Raw genomic sequence first — 15134 nt, forward strand, 5'->3', positions numbered from 1 at the left:
CTATTTCATGATCCCCTAATTTGCTTATAACATCACCCTTTATTTCTAAATCATGAATCCATTTTTACCCTACCTTCCATATGATTTGAGAATGTGATCTATACCTACTTTCTGCCAAATTGCTTTTTAGCTTTTCCAGCAGTTTTTGCCAAATAGTGAGTTCTTATCCCCAAAGCTTGATTTTTTATTTTATTTTTTTTTTATCAAACACTATTGTTGTTATTTGTCCTTTCTCAAAGAGGACCATGACATCAGGGAGATGATGCCATGATATGCAAGTGAATTGGATTTAAATGAGGGAGAGCTATGCAAAGTTAAGTGTCTCACTTCTCCCTGCAGAGTTATCTGGGTCCTGTGGCAAGATATAGATCAAGACCACTGGAACTGGCCCTGGATGCAATGGGAGAGCTTGGCCATTTTAAGCTAAGATCTTTAATAGATCTATTTGACTAAGATCACAACCATTCAGTGATTAAGGCTAGGTACAATTGAAACATAGAATGTCCTCTTACACTAGACCCCCTTTCCCCACCCCACAAAAATTAAATGAATAAATCTGGGAGGGGAAGACCCTCAGGGTTTCTGGCCCAAGCAGAAATGATTACTATTAACATTCAATATGAGTCAGTCTGGACCCAAACAATGAGCAAATGGAGCTTAATTTAGGACCCATGGGTGGCCAATTAGAATCAGATTGTTTTGGTTTAAGGTCTGGTTCTTAAGAAAGAAATCTAGCCAATAAATCTTAAGATATCTTGGAAAGGCTCAGAGGTGCAAATGAGGGGGGAAAATGCTTTTAAGAGAATCTGTAGGTAAAGGTATGACTAGATTACTATAATCATTACTCTGTGTTATGTACCTAATTTATTACACCTGATCCAACGCTCTTTCTTAGCCAGATTTTTTTGACAATTTTTGACAATCAGGTTGATAATACAATCTGAGATCTGATAGTGTGTCCTTTCATATAAAATTCTTAGTCATGTTTTGGAATTATTTAGGGATCACAAATGAAATAGTGGGAAAGAGAACATGATGCAAAAAATAATAACAGAAACAAAACTGGATAATATACACAGAAGAAAAAGATAAAAGAGAACACAGGCAAAAAAGAAAGTTATAGACATAATTTTTATTAAAAATCAACTTACATGTTCATTTTAAATACTTTAAAGTATATGGTTTTGTGCATTTTTATTTTTAATTTTTGATTATTTAAATTTGTTTTTGTTAATTTTATTGCTGTCAAGGGGCTATATTGGTTGGAGATTAAAACAAAGAAGACCTGGATATAGACTGATCAAGAGTCCCAGAACATAAAGGAGAAAACCCTTCATGGGTATTAAAAGAAATCCTTATAACTCTATTTTTGAAGTACATTAATATAAATATACTATGTTCAGAGAAGAGAGGATCTAGAGAAATGGAAGTTTTTGATTCTTCAGGCTAGGACAGGGCTTACCAGACAAGCAAGTAGAGACCAGATCAAGATTACCAGAGAACGAGTCAAACAGGTATAGCACACCAGCTACCAATTTCCACACCCATTACTTCCTTAAGCTCAAACTGGGATAGCTGGGACTTACATTTGAATGTCATTTGGGAGGGGCAAGGAAAGAGTGACAACTGTGAGTGTCATAGGAATGGGAAGTGAATGGAATGGCTAACAATATGAAGAGGAACAAATGGAAAATGACAGAAACAGTGCACACAAAAGGAGTATCAGAAAAAAAGTAAGAAATCCTAAGGAATTAATTCAGGGGATAATGGAAACCCTCAAAAAATTAAAGTTCAAGTTCAGCCCCCCCAAAAAAAATCCCAGGAGAGGATGATATTGATGCTGGTTAAAAAACAAAAAAATACAAAACAGACAAACAAACACACAAAAACAACTCAGGAAGAATTTAAGATTATTTAATAACAACTAGAAAATCTGGAGTATTTCAAGGAAGATGAAAGGGTAGCTAAAATATCATGAGAAGATAGCAAAAAAAGTTATAAAATAGAAGAGTAATGAAAGCATTACTGGAAACAAAGATCAGAATAAATGCAGTGGAAATATTGGAATCTTATTATATTGTAATATGTATTAATATTAGAGGAAAGTGAAGGATCTGGGGAGAATCATCTGTGCAAACATTCTTACCCACTAGCTGTTATTATGGTTCTTTTTGTTTGTACTTCATTATCTAAAAATGACCAATAACATCAGGAAGATGATGTCTTAACTTGCAAATGAATTGGATTTAAGTGAAGCAGGGTTGAACAAATTCAAGGATTTTCTCTTCTCCATAAACTGCTGCTGAAAAGAGAAATGGGGTTAGAGGAATAACAGTGTATGTCTCCATGGTGCTGCAGCCAGACGTCACTCCCTCTCCCCTTTCAATGGATATCAGTTCTCATCTGCCCCAAAAGGTTTATATTATCTATAAGTACAAGAGACTTTCTTTATTGTGTGTATATAAGTGATTATTCTCTCTTCTCTCTGTGTACACCATCTCCTCTAAATAAACCTCATGTGGACTAAGGAATATATAAAGTTACACCATAATTATTTTCCCAGGAGAAAAAAAATCATGACTTTTCCATCTCTTCTCAAGGAACTGTATATGTCTCTAACTTTTCCCAGACCAGTTTTCCTAAACCTCCAGCGAAGGTGCTAAAATAGATTACCCAAGGATTAATGTCCATTAGTTTCTTTTATATCAGAGAGAATAAGACAATATGGTAATGAGAACATAACAGAAGGGTGGAAATGTACTATTATTCTTTGGATTTAAGTGATCACATGTTTCTGACCCACAGAAAATGTTTTTTCCTACCTAGATATTTTCTTTCTTGTGGGGAAGATAAAGTATGGATAGACCTTGGATAAGGTGCTCAGTTGGAAGAATAGCATCTTTCTCCGAGTCAAAGGCAGAGGACAAGGATAAAGTCTCTGAGGGGTACTTGAATTAGCTCACCCATCACTGTCCGCATCAGCACCACAAAACAAGATCATTGTCCTCAGCAAAGGGAATGCTGTGGATTATCAGTCTCCAATAGAGCAGCTAGAGGGACCAAATGTTTGCACACCCAACCAGTCAATAGTAAACATGGTGTCAAGATGAGAGCATACCACAGGAACTCTGCATGTTATTTATTCCTCTCTTTCCAGCATTTTTTTCTAGAAATATCCCCAAGAAGGTCTTGGAAACTTCAACATAGCCCTTTCTAGGAATTTCGAGTTCAAAACATCAATATTAATAATATTTTGGGGCAGCAACTGCATGGCAACACTAGCATATAAGAAGAACCAAGATCAGGAAAGAATTGAACTGGAAAAATATTTGGATGCAACACAGGAAAAGAATAAAGGCTATAAGCCAGATTTAACAGACTCAGTCTTAGTATTATCAAATGTTCCCCAAAACATTGAAAAATAAAAGAGCCTATCATTATGCTTCAAGAAATTATTAAATATAATTTCTCCCACACTATAGAAAAGAGGTTCCACTTTGAAATTAAAAAGACTCTACTGAATTCCAACAAGGGAAATGTAAAATTACACTCAACTCAGCAAACATCATCATCAAATTTTAAAGTCAGAGGAATACAAACAAAAACCTAATCAGGCTTTTTCAGCAAAGCACAGAAAAGTTGAAAGGGTTGGATTCTTGGCACCTTTTGCTATCCTTTTCCAGCACTCCAGAAGTAATTGCAGCTGAATTAAAGTCTCCACTATAAAGAACCATTAAAAAGTCAAAAGAAAAAGAAAGAATATCAAGAGTTTCCTTGATAAAAATATGAGAAGGGAAAAGACAAGATATCACCAATGAATTTCTATAGCATGCCTCATCTTCACAGTTATACAACTACTTGAGAGATCTAGAGAATAAAAGCTCTTACTGTGCTTATTGTTCGTTGATTTTTAAAAAGCATTTGACTTAGTAGAAGAAAATCAAGCTTCAAAGACTCTTTTCAAACAATATGTGTCAAATATTAAGTTTATTCAAGATTTTATGACAGATACGAACATGAAAAAAATTTGTTCAAGCAAAAACCTGGGAGATGTGTCTATATCTATATATCCAATCTCCATATGAACTCTTTAGGTATATAACCTGTTTTTTAGTCGTTTCAATCACGTCCAACTCTTTGGGACCCCATCTGGGGTTTTCTTGACAAAAACATTGGAGTGGTTTGACATTTACTTCTCCGGCTCATTTTACAGATGAAAAAAACGAAGCAGACAGGATTAAGTGACTTGCCCAGGGTCACAGAGCTAATAAGCATCTGAGACTATATTTGAACTCAACTCTTCATTATTCCAGGTACTACATTTTATCCAATATATCATCTAGCTGGCATATATATATACATATATATATATATATATGTTTGTGTATGTGTGTGTACACACATTATATACACATATGTACACATATATACACATAAACCCACACATATATAGCCCATAGCATATATATACTTTTATATACAAATATACACTTATTGGCAAGTTTGGCTTTTGTTGAATGAACCTCTCACTAAGAGAGTTAAAGAGAGAAGATAAATGATAGATAGATAGATAGATAAGCAGAGAGGTAGATAGGTAGATATAGTAAATGTAAATGTTTTATGATAAACATTTTATAGTAAAATAATATAGTAAAATACTTTATAGTAAACAGATAAATGTATTTTCAAAGTATATTCTGCATAGTGTATGTACATATTACAAGTGATAATATATATGATTATTTTATTATATATTATATATTATTATATTATATATTTATAGTATAATAATTATATCTAGCAATTGTAATAAACATAATATAATATGATATTAATATATCTATATAAAGTATATGAGGAACAGGAAGTAGAATAATGTGGCTGGACCCTAGAATGCATGGAAGGAAATAAAGTATAAGAAGACTGGAAAAGTAGGCAGAAGTCTGATTATGAAAAGCTTTTTATGTCTAACAGAGAACTTTATATTTGATTCCTGAAGTAACTGAAGTCATCAAGTTCACTGAGCACAGGAGTGAGTGGTGACATGATCAGACCTCTACATTAGAAAAATTATCTTGGCAGATGAGTGAATGATATATGGGAGTAGGGGGAGATCTGAGGCAGAGAGATCAGTTAAATAGCTATTGCAACAGGTCAAGAAAGATATGATGACAGCTTGAATCACTATTCTGTGTGATTAGAGGAAAGGGGATGCATAAAAAAGATATTGTGAAAATAGAAATGACAATATTTAGCAATGGATTAGGTAGAGTAAGTGAGAGTGACACTGCGGTTTGGAGCCTGGATGATTAGAAGCACTCTTGGTGCCTTTGACAGAGGGAAGTTTGGAAGAAGGGAAAATGGGGTGGAGGGAGGAGAGTGGGAGGAGGACAAATAATGATTTCTCTTTGGACATGTTGAGCTTAAGATGCCAATGAGACATATGATTCAAAAGATAAAACAGAGAATTTTGGAACTTAGGAGAGAGATTAAGAATGAATACCAAAGCTAAGAGATATCCAAAGAGATAAAAATTAAGCCTATGGGAGCAGATAAGATGATCAGATGAGAAAATATAAAGAAAAAGGAGAACCCAAAATAGAATCTTGAAGGACATTCAAATTTAGTGGCTGTGATATGAAAGAAAGTCCAGGAAAGGTGACTGAGAAGCAGTCAGACAGAAAGGAAGTGAACCAAGAAAGCAAAGTTATGAAAAACCTAGCAAGTAGAGAAGACCCAGGAAGAAGTGGTTAGTGATATATTAAATGCTATTGAGAAAAAAAAATCAGATTTGATTATTAAGAAATCACTGATAATTTTGATGAGGATAGTCTCAAGTGAATGATGAGGTCAGAAGCCAGATTGCAGAAGATTTAGAAAGGAAATGTATTTACCAAAATTTGCACTCAATACAATATTAAGTATTTGGGGAGTGACTGAACATTGCTAACTAAAGGTAAATGGAACCTTATGACGTAAATAAGAATGACAAGTATGAAGAACATGAAGAATTGTACAAAAATATGGGTGAAATAATAAAGTGTGAAGAAAACAGAATCAGAATATCATAATACACACTGGCAATGACTAACCATAAAATAGGGAAATTTGTGAGTAAATTGGTTGAAGAAAATGGAAAGAAAAAGCAACTGCTTTGTTATTATCTATATAGGTCTCTTAGAAACCCTAATTAGTTATAAATATAAGTTTAAATTCATAACAATATTTACTTCATAATAAATTGCTCACATTTTATTTAAAAGGTGAGAGATGTAGGATTTTTAGTTTTTGTTGTTCATTCTTTTGAGTCATCTCCAATTCTTTGTGACCCCAATTGGGGTTTTCTTGGCAAAGCCATATCCTTCTCCAGCTTATTTTACAGAGGAGGAAACTGAGGCAAACAGGCTTAAGTTAGTTAAAAAAGAATCACAAAGAAGCTCTTTCAACTAAGGGTAGGTGATTAGATCAGATCATAGACTTAGATTGGACCTCAGCAAACATCCAGTCCAATGAACTTTTACTGATGAGGAAATTGTAATCTAAGATGAATTAACCATTCACAAAGGTGGTCAACATGAGAAACAGCTTTTTGAATCCAGGATGTGTGATTTGAGTCAATGTCACCTCCATTGCACTAAGCTCCTCTCCCCATCTGTCAGAAACACAGTAGAGGGTTTTCCAGCCTTCAGGGATGGGTTGGTTAGATGATTTTGGTGATTATCCTCAACTGACAATATATTTCTGCCCCGGGAAAGGAAGATACTGGAAAACAGACTACTAGTCACAAACACACTATTAGAAAAGATAGTGCTGGAAGGACTGATATAAAGAATGCTAACCAAAATAGCTATTTAGGGAATGTAGGAGAATAGGCACCCTGATGCACTTTTAGTGGAACTATGAATTGACCCTGCCATTCTGGAAAGCAGTTTGGAACTATGCCCCCCCCTCCAAATCACTAAAGCCAAGTAATATCATTACTAACATATAGGTGAAAGAGATCAAAGAAAGAGGAAAGGGATCCATATATACAAAAATATTAATAGCAGTACTTTTTGTTGCAACAAATAACTTGAAATAAAGGCATTCATTAACTGGGAAATGGTTGAATAAATTATGGTATATGAATATAATGGAATATTACAGAGGCAGCTAGTGGTGCAGTGGTTAGAAAAGCGCTCCTGGAATAAGGAAGAACTGAGTACAAACTCAGCTTTGTACACTTACTATCTAGATGACTTTGAGTAAGTTGTTTAACTTCTTTCTGCCTTAGATTTCTCAACTCTAAAATGGCAATAATAATAATAGCACCTACTTCACAATCATAAAATGATCAAATGAAATATCTGTAAAGTGCTTTAGCACAATGCCTGACTAATAATAGATACTTAATAAATGTTTCTTTGCTTCCTTCTTTTTTCCCCTCCCTCTCTCCCTCTCTCCTTCCTTCCTTCCTTCCTTTCTTCCTTCCTTCCTTCCTTCTTTACCATTATGCCTCTATAAGAAATTATGAAAGCATTGAATTGGGGAAATCTATCAATTGATGCAGAGTAAATTGAACAGAATCAAAAGGACAATTTATATAATGACAATAACATTGTAAAAAAAATAACTATGAAAGATTTGTAAACTTTGTTGAATACAAACTATTGCAGGATGGAAAATTGATAGTGATACAAAAAGGAGGTGAGAAAAAAGCATTAATTAGGTTGGGGTTTTTTTGTTTTGTTTTGTTTTGCTTTGGGGATTGATTTTGGGGAGGATTTTTTTTGAACAGAAGAGAGTTTGTAGAGCAACACTGACAGGCACTACAGTTTTGGAACTAATGTGCTGAATTAATTATATACTTAAAAAAACAAGCTGTACACAACAGACATTTGGTGTTTCATTTCAGTCTTCATTTTTTGTCCTTTGTATATGAAATGTTCATTATGTTGTGATTCATCAAGTTCAGAATAATTTAAAAAATCAAAAAAGAATTTTAAACCTCCCATTTGTTCTCTCTTCTTTACTTCACTAAACATTCTTATGATGATGGATACCTGGCTCTCTCCAGAAAATACTGAATCCTTGGTTATGCTCTACAGTATTGAATGCTCCTTTCATGCTCCATGACACACTGAGCCGAGAAGAGAAGAGGTATATACATTTTTGCTCCTTGTTGCTACTTTCAGTCAATGTTTCTTTGCCAGCATTATCTAGCAATGTTTTCTCCTTTGAGGATCATTCCATCTGTCTATATCTCCCTATTCAAATTTTTGTCACAATAATCTACAGGCTTCCAGGTTAGTTTCTCTCCTTTCTGCAGGAAAGTATACACTCTCTGTCCATTTGAAGACTCTAGCTCCTCAGTTTATCAACCTCCCCAATTCCTGTGATAAATAGCCTTTATTTACTTTAGACTTGCAGAGGAATGGTCATACTTTTCATGTCATCTTTCCCTCTCTCTCCCTCTCCTTCTCTCTCTCTCTCTCTCTCTCTCTCTCTCTCTCTCTAACATTTGTCTTCATCAAGCTCTTCAGAGAATTTTAGACTTGGAAGGCATCCCAGAGATCAACTAGCTCATAAGGTCAAATCTATCTCCAATATTACACCTAAGAACATGACGGGTTTAATACCACAGAGACAGATAAAATAACAGTGAGGTAATATGTTCTGTAAGACCTAAGGACCATTCCTCACCTAGAAACCCACAGCAGTTTGTACTCCTCACTCCTTTGCAGCCAGGAAGAGAAAGAGAGAGAGAGAGAAAGAGAGAGAGAGAGAGGAGGGAGGAAAGGAGGGGGGAGAGGAGAGAGGGAGGGGAGAAAAGGGAGGGAGAAGAGAGCGTAATTTATTTGGTTAATGCTTTTTCAATGTTTCCTAAGCTATAACTCAGGAGCTAATCAAAAAACCTTTTTTCACCACACATTAAGGAGACAGTCATAGAATGAATAGCAAGATTGAGAGTGGGCCCTTTCATTCTATCATCATAAATCTCTAGAAGGAGATTCACCACACAACATGCTCCCAGGATTGGACCCTTATTGTCCAGATCCCCATTACTCTCCCATTGTTTCTATTTCTGCCTTCTATAACCAAGCAGAAGAAGTCTTAACTCTTCTAAAAAGATGTCATAAAATGGTTACTATCAAATCTATTTGACACCATATAAATATTAGAAAAATAGGTCAAGGGCTGACCCACCCACAAGAAATAGCTTAATATGATAAAAGGTAGAAACAATCAATGCCAGAAGGACTGAGACAAGATATCATCACTAATATGCTTTTTAAAAAAATCATTTATTGGTTTTCAACATTTGTTTTTATAATATTTTGATTTCCATTTTTCTCCCTCCCTCCTCTTCTTATACATGTAAAATCATATTATTTTCACAACTAATATGTTTTTGATAAAGTTATAAATTGGTCTGATTTTCTAAAATACAATTTGGAATTGTGGAAGAAATGCCATTGTACTATTCATGCTGCTCATATTCTTAGACCCAGCAATATACTACTACTGAGAGGCATATGCCCAAAGATGGTAAAAGATAGAAAATTTGTATTTATACCAAAATAATAGTAGCAACCCTTTTGTGGTAGACAAAAACTAAAAGCAAAGAGGATGCCCCATAATCTGAGAAAAGGCTGAATAAATTGCAAAATATTCATATGATGGAATATTACTGGGCTGTAAGAAATGATGATTAGGAGGAATTCAAAGAACTATGGGAACAGTTATTTGAACTTCCATAAAGCAAAAAAAAAAAAAAAAAAAAAAAAAGCAAAACTGAGAACAATATGCACAATAACCCTAATATTGGAGATAAAAGAAACACTAAAAAGCAGCTGAGCTCAGACTGACTACAACAAATGATTTAGATTCCAGAGAACAAATGACAAAACATCCTTCCTCTTTCTTGGTAGTGAAGTAGGGAATCATGGTGGAGGAACATACTACCCCTTTTGGTTTAATTATTTTCTTTTTATCAAAGGAAAGTTCATGGGGAAAGGGGGCATATTGTGGTATGACTGTGATATAAAGAAGCAAAAAAGCATTAAAAGACTTTAAATATGATTAAATAGATCAACGAAAGATTTAGGATTCCAGAAATGAATGTCATAAGTAAATGGAAGATGATTATAAAGCCAAAGAAAACTCACATTTTCATAACTCTTTTTGGTTTACAAAATGCTTTCTTCATGCTAATCCTCTGATTTAAGTAGTAGAAATCTTACCATTTCAATCTTATGGATGAGGACACCTGAGCTGAAAAATGTTAAACAAATTGCATTTTACAAAAGCAAAAAGAAAGATCATAAATAATCACCTGAAAATTTTGTGAATTTTTTAATAACCTAAAGTATATACATTTTAAAACTTTTAAGGAATTACCTTATGCACTTCAAATTAGCCTACACAAATAAAAATGATAAAAATTGTGCTGTGGGGAAAGAGGTAAAGTGTCACTTTATAAATAGATTTAGGATATCTTTGGATATCTTTTGGACAGCAATCTATATAACACATATATATATATATATATATATATATATATATATATATAACAAAACATTGATCATGTTCTTCTACCTTATATCTTATAGAAATATACTTTAAATATATTATATACGGGGATAAAAAGACCCATTTTTACAAAAAAAAACATTTTATTTGTAAATATGGAAAAACTTAAAAACAACCTCTCAATGGCATATCAATGCTATGAAATATTATTGTAGTCATAAAAATGGCCATTATATATAATATAGAATGACAAAGAATGTAAAGAGAAATAGAATTTGGAGTACTATATGCATTAGTTAAGGCTATAATGAATGTTTGGGGGTTTTTTTTTGTTTGTTTGTTTGTTTTTTTGGTATAACCATTACCATTCTACGGTTATTGTGCAGAACAGCATGTTATGGTGGTGGTCAAATCCCAATGTCTGCCAAACTCTTTTTCAGTTTCCCAGCAGTTCTTATCAAATAGGGAATTCTTCCTCACGGAATTTAATGCTCTCAGGCTTATCAAACACTAGGCTATCAAGTCTAATTGTTTCTGATTCATCTGTTCCATAATCCACTTTTTCCATTTTTTTTTAAGTAATTTCAAATAGTTTTAATGAGGATTACTTTGTAATACCATTCAAAACATGTGAGAGCTATTTCCTTTTTATTCCTTTTTTCATTATTTCTCTCGAAATTCTAGCCCTTTTATTCTCAAATTAATTTTGTTACTATTTTGTCTAGCTCTATAAAGTTTAATTAGTATAGCAAATATAAGTTATTTAGTACATTAGTATTTTTGCAAATATTGGTATATAATAAGTTTAATTAATATAGTTTATATAGCAAATTAATTTAGGTAGTATCCTAATCCAAAAACAATGACTATCTCCAATTCATTGTTTAATTCATTATGTTTTTTAAAGAACATTTTGTTATTGTATCCATAAAATCTTGAGAGTAATTCAAATCAATTCAACAAGTATTTATTAATTTCTGAGCAAGAGTTAGGGCAATGTTAGAGAGTCCAGGCCTATGATTTCATCAGAGCTGGGAACTTATGGTGTGGAAATTTCCTCATCTTGTACAGATCATCAACTGTCTATAAATTTATTCCACTCAAATCCCTTTGGTGTAAAAAATGATCTGGAATAATGGTAGGAGAAAGAAGGAGAAAACAGTCAAGGAATCAAAGCAAAACTGGGAAGGGGCTGGAGTAGCAGATGTAGTGGGAAGTTGACTAAATTCAAAGTTATCAAATAGGAAGTTCTTCCTCAAGTAATTCATGCTTTCAGGCTTATCAAACACTGAGGTATTTAGTTCAATTGTTTCTAACTTATCTGTTCCATAATCCCCTTTTCCCATTTTTTAAAAGTAGTCTCAAATAGTTTTGATGAGGACTGAAAAGTTTTAAGAACTTTTGTGGGGTTTCAACCCACAATTTGAGACTGCATACCCTGAAAGTCAAATATCTTTCTTTCTAGGCCAAAGGCGCCCTATCTTTTCAAAATATAAGGAACTTTTTTTTAATGTCAAAAACTTTCCAGTACCTTTTTAGTAGAACTAAATAAGATTTTTTTTTAAGAGACAAAGGCTCTTATAATAAAATGTACATCTCCCAAGTTGGAAGCCATTAATCACTATAAGATTTACTGCTATTCCTTCAAAGTTGCTTGGGTGTCTTTGAGTATGGATAATCAAACTGGTTGTAATTCTAGGTACTGAATATAAGACCTAGAAATTTCTCTTTAGATATAGAAAGAGAGAGAGAGAGAGAGAGAAAGAGAGAGCGCGAGAGAGAGAGAGAGAGAGACAGAGACAGAGACAGAGAGACAGAGAGAGAGATTTTCCCCTTTTCCATTCCCCTCCTAACTTACAACCCTGTCCTTTCCCTTTTTCCTTCAAAATGACTTTTTTTTTATTTAGGCCTTTAATTTCTTTATATGATATCTATAATTAGAAGAAATTATTAAATTGTGAGCTCCTTAAGGTCTGGGGCCAGACTTTACCTTTTTTTCCTTTCTTTTTTCTTTTTTTTTTACATCCTTAGTTCTTAACAAAGAGCCTGACATGATGTGGCTAATAAATTCTTATTGACCAACTGACTTTATAATTCCCAAACCCTGACACAGATCCCATTAAAAAAAAAAAAAGTTATACAGGACTCTTTTATTTAAAGAACTTTATGAAAATGGGTTAGATGAATCCAACCATTTTGGAGAGTAGTTTGGAACTATGCTCAAAAAGTTATCAAACTGTGCATACCCTTTGATCCAGCAGTGTTACTACTGGGATTATAATCCCAAAGAGATTATAAAGAAGGGAAAGGGACCTGTATGTGCACGAATGTTTGTGGCAGCCCTTTTTGTAGTGGCTAGAAACTGGAAACTGAATGGATGTCCATCAGTTGGAGAATGGCTGAATAAATTGTGGTATATGAATATTATGGAATATTACTGTTCTGTAAGAAATGACCAACAGGATAATTTCAGAAAGGCCTGGAGAGACTTACACAAACTGATGCTGAGTGAAATGAGCAGGACCAGGAGATCATTATATACTTCAACAACAATACTAGATGATGACTAGTCCTGATGGATCAGGCCATCCTCAGCAACAAGATCAACCAAATCATTTCTAATTGGAGCAGTAATGAACTGAACTAGCTATGCCCAGAAAAAGAACTCTGGGAGATGACTAAAAACCATTACATTGAATTCCCAATCCCTATATTTATGCACACCTGCATTTTTGATTTCCTTCACAAGCTAATTGTACAATATTTCAGAGTCTGATTCTTTTTGTACAGCAAAATAACGTTTTGGTCAGGTATACTTATTGTGTATCTAATTTATATTTTAATATATTTAACATCTACTGGTCATCCTGCCATCTAGGGGAGGGGATGGGGGGGTAAGAGGTGAAAAATTGGAACAAGAGGTTTGGCAATTGTTAGTGCTGTAAAGTTACCCATGTATATATCCTGTAAATAAAAGGCTATTAAATTAAAAAAAAAAAAAAGAAAGAAAGAAAGAAAATGGGTTAGAGAAGGAAGAGAAAATAGAAGAGCTACACACAAAGAATAGTTGACACTGGTTATATTTCCTTTAATTGAGCCAGAATTCCTTAATCTACCTTTACAATGTTCTGTAGTCCTGCCCAATGGAACAGGTCCCCAGAGTGACACAATTGTGCCCATGAATGAGGGGGAGGAATAACACATAAATATGGGATAGGCTTCATGCAAAATTATGAAGGCAAGAAGACTCCCTTTTGGACAGAAGCCAAAAGAACATATTCATGCAGCCTAAGAAATACTCTAAGGGAGTGAGTGACATTAGCAGCAACCTGAATTTCTTGGATCCTGAATTTTCCCATGGTGAGGGTTGAGATCTTGGGAAGGGATCCCTGAGTATGGGAGAAGTCAGCTACAGGTTATCTCAGAGTCAGAAAAGAAACGTCATTGAAGCCATGAATCCTTGGAGCACTTGTCAGAGCTTTCTGGAGACCCTCAGTGTCCTCTCTAATTCCAAATCTAGTCTTGCTCCAATATTCTGGTTTCCATGGTGATGAGATCGGGTATATATCTCAACTAAATTTTTGCAGTTAATGTCAAACTATGTTCCTGACTTTTCCAAATCTATTGTCATGATGTTTGCCATCCATATAGAATATCAATCGAAGCTAGGAGGAGAGAGGGGGCAGATTTAATGGCTTTAAGCCACCAGGAGTCCTGAAGATAATAGGGGAAAAGGGGTGATAAATAGTACACAGCAGTGGCTGTTGTCCATTGCCTGGCACAATTCTGACATGACGACACCACCTGGAGCTGCATCTCAAATGGAAATCCATCAGGCTCACCCTTCAGATAGGAAACCAATTCCTGGGCAAGTATCAGATCTTGCTCATTATGACACACACAAGAGCCACTGCTCCTGTTCTCTGTGTCTGCTGGGTTTGCAGTGGGAACCTTGATGGATTCCTGAGTCTCAGACAGAATTGCTTTGGGAGGTTAGCTCTGGGACATCCCTGGCACTAGTGTCTGGCCGCACTGGCATTTCTTGAGCTTATGCAGGATTTGTTGGAATCATCCTGTCCAACCCTCCCGATTCAGAAAAAAAGAAATGAAGATGAGTTTGATGCAGTTTGACCTGGGCTCATTGATCTGGAGAAAGCAGACAGGGGAAGCCTTAGTTCAGGTCAGGAGTCATTGAATAGCTATCCTTCGGACAACTGGCTTTTCTTTTATAGATGGACACATGCAGAGTTTGACACGAGACAGGTTGAGAGCCCTAGAGAAGAGACTGTGAGACAGGGATACACAGGAGCAAACTAGGGAGAGGTTCAGCTGCTTGAAGCTTTTTATTTTTATTTTTTTAACAATGGTAAGAATGGCTTCTTTCTCGAGAGAGAAATCAGATTGCACTTTAAGTGCAAGAGAGTGGTTGAAAGGAGAGGGAAAGAGGAAGAAGGTGAAATGGGGAAAAGAAGCCTAGGTGAAGTGGGACAGCACACCAAAGCAGAGAGAAACAAAAGGGGACACACAGGGACAAAAGCACAGCTGGAGCTCAGGCTTCCCATTTCCAACTCAAAGGTACACCTACCAGGGAATGCCTCCAATTCTGTTCTGCCCTGTTCTGG

General features: G+C 34.9%; 1 pseudogene; it reads right to left on the bottom strand.

Annotated features, from left to right (window-relative positions):
- Window positions 1–14081: 14081 nt before the first annotated feature.
- Window positions 14082–14574, bottom strand: LOC111718656 (annotated as a pseudogene).
- Between the last annotated feature and the right edge of the window lie 560 nt (window positions 14575–15134).

Source organism: Sarcophilus harrisii, chromosome 2, assembly GCF_902635505.1.
Source record: "Sarcophilus harrisii chromosome 2, mSarHar1.11, whole genome shotgun sequence".
NCBI classification, from domain to species: Eukaryota; Metazoa; Chordata; class Mammalia; order Dasyuromorphia; family Dasyuridae; genus Sarcophilus; species Sarcophilus harrisii.